This window comes from Silene latifolia, chromosome X, assembly GCF_048544455.1.
Source record: "Silene latifolia isolate original U9 population chromosome X, ASM4854445v1, whole genome shotgun sequence".
In the NCBI taxonomy this organism is placed as follows: Eukaryota; Viridiplantae; Streptophyta; class Magnoliopsida; order Caryophyllales; family Caryophyllaceae; genus Silene; species Silene latifolia.
The window spans coordinates 154,720,349-154,722,886 of NC_133537.1; the positions used below are offsets into that span (position 1 = coordinate 154,720,349).

Sequence of the window (2,538 nt, forward strand, 5' to 3'; positions counted from 1 at the left end):
AGGTCTTCCTAGGATGATTGGAATGTTGGAATCTTCCTCCATATCAACAATGACAAAGTCCACCGGGATGAAAAACTTCCCAATTCGCACGGGGACATCTTCCCATATCCCTAATGGTGTCTTCGTCGATCTATCGGCCATTTGAAGTGTGATGTTGGTGCATTTAAGTTCTCCCATTCCCAACCTTTTACTTACCGAGTACGGCATGGCACTCACACTAGCCCCTAGATCACATCAGGCTTTGTTGATCGTCGTGTCGCCAATGGTACACGGTATTGAGAAGCTTCCCGGATCCTTTAACTTTGGAGGTGAACTCCCTTGAAGTATTGCACTACTCACCTTAGTGAAGGCGATAGTCTCAAGTTTCCGGATCGACTTCTTCTTTGTGAGGATATCTTTCATGTACTTTGCATAAGCCGGAACGTGGTTGATTAATTCCGTGAAAGGAATTGAGACTTCTAAATTCTTCACAATTTCCATGAACTTTCCAAGTTGATCATCAAATTTGGGCTTGGCTTGACGACTTGGAAAAGGAAGTCTAATCACAATGGGCTCCTTCTCTTTGGCCTTGTCTTCATTTTTCTTTGAACTTTCTTCTTTTGATGATTCTCCATCTTTGGAGTTTTGCACAATTTCTTCCTTTTCACTAGCTTCCACAACTTCATCCTCAACTTGCTTCTTCGGTGCTTCATACCTTGTACCACTTCTCAAGTGAATGGCACTAACCGTTTCATGTCTAGGGGATTACTTTGAGGTGGTAATTGCCCCTTTTGTCTTTGTGAGCTTGAAGATGCTAGTTGAGTCAATTGTGTTTCCAACATCTTGGTGTGAGCTAGAATGTTGTTGATGGTGGTTTCTTTTGCTTGGCTATCTTTTTGCATTTGGGTGAAAAATTCTTGTTGATTCTTTTGCATTTGGAGGACCGCTTTTTGGACATCAAAGCCTTGGTCATTTTGGTGATTGTATGGATTTTGATTTTGGTAACCTTGGTTTTGATTGTAAAAGGGTCTTTCATTTTGGTTTCTCATGGGTGGTGGAGTGTATGTTGTTTGAGGGTTTTGAACATTTTGGCTTTTGTATGAGAGATTTGGATGGAACTTGGTGTTTTCATTGTAAAAATTTGAATAAGGGGTACCACTTTTGTAAGCTTGGAAAGCATTAACTTGTTCGGTTGTTCCCCTACACTCACTTGGGTCATGACCCAAAGTTCCACAATTCTCACATATCCCACTTGGGATTGATGAGGATGCCGTCATGGCATTGACATGATGCTTCGATGATTTTGAGTTTTCCTCAAGTCTAGCCATAGCTTGTTCAAACATCAAGTTGATTGTGTCAATGTGAGCACTAAGTTGAGCACCCAATTGAGTAACGGAGTCCACTTCATGCTTTCCTCCTCTAGTAGCCTTGCGAGGTCTACTATATTGTGAATTATGGACCGCCATTTCCTCAATCTTGTTCCATGTTTGATTGTCATCAACTTCGGTGAACATTCCATTTGATCCCATATTGAGAATGTTCCTAGAATCTTCATATAAACCATTCCAAAATTGTTGCACCAAAACCCATTCGCTAAGTCCATGGTGAGGACATGAGCGACAAATTCCTTTGAACCGCTCCCAAGCTTCATACAAAGACTCTTCATCCCTTTGCTTGAAACCCGTAATTTGAGCTCTTAGCATGTTGGTCTTTTCCGGTGGGTAGAATTTTTTGTAGAAAGCTAGAGCCAACTTCTTCCAAGAATCTATTCCAAGGGTGGCCTTATCAAGGCCCTTCAACCATTGCTTTGCGGTGCCGATTAAGGAAAAAGGAAATAAGACCCATCTTATTTGGTCTTGAGTCACGCCCGTTTGAGAGATAGCATCACAATAATCGCAAAAGGTTTCCATATGAGAATGAGGGTCCTCACTAGGCATTCCCCCGAATTGGCTCCTCTCAACTAGTTGGATGAAGGCGGACTTGGCAATAAAATTTCCGGTGAGATGTTGCGGTGTAGGTGTACCATTTGGTAGGTTCTCCTCGGTGGGTACGGAGTGTGACGAGAATTTTGGCATTGTAGGTGGATTTTGTAGGGTATTGTGTAATGGGTTTTCTTCTCCTTCTATTGCGAAAGGATTGACAAACTCACTAGTGGGTTGAACAACTTCACCAACACCTCTCAAATTCCTCCTAACAAGTCTCCTATTATTCGTCAAGGTTCTTTCGATTTCACGGTCAAAAGGTAACAAATCACTTTGTAACCTTCTAGACATGCAAAATATCAAACAACTCAAAAACAATTAGAACAAACCTTGAGGATTTTTACTTCCTCAAGGCGAAGAAAGACACAACTAATAACAAAAAGGAAATCTAAATCAAACAAACACCGTCCCCGGCAACGGCGCCATTTTTGATCGGTCCGTTTTGCATTCACAAATAAATAGATGTGGTCGTTGGTCACGGTCGAATCAAAACACAATTTATAGCTTAACAAGCAACTCTACAATTAGTAAAGAGGCAAGTAAAGGTCGGATCCCAAGGGACGGGAGTTGAAATGAG

General features: G+C 41.6%; 1 non-coding gene across 1 annotated transcript; it reads left to right on the top strand.

The window, feature by feature from the left end:
• The first annotated feature begins 1,575 nt into the window (after positions 1 to 1,575).
• On the top strand, positions 1,576 to 1,682 carry LOC141624466 (small nucleolar RNA R71). Its single transcript, XR_012534273.1, has one exon. It is a non-coding gene; the product is annotated as a small nucleolar RNA R71 (small nucleolar RNA).
• Positions 1,683 to 2,538: the final 856 nt, after the last annotated feature.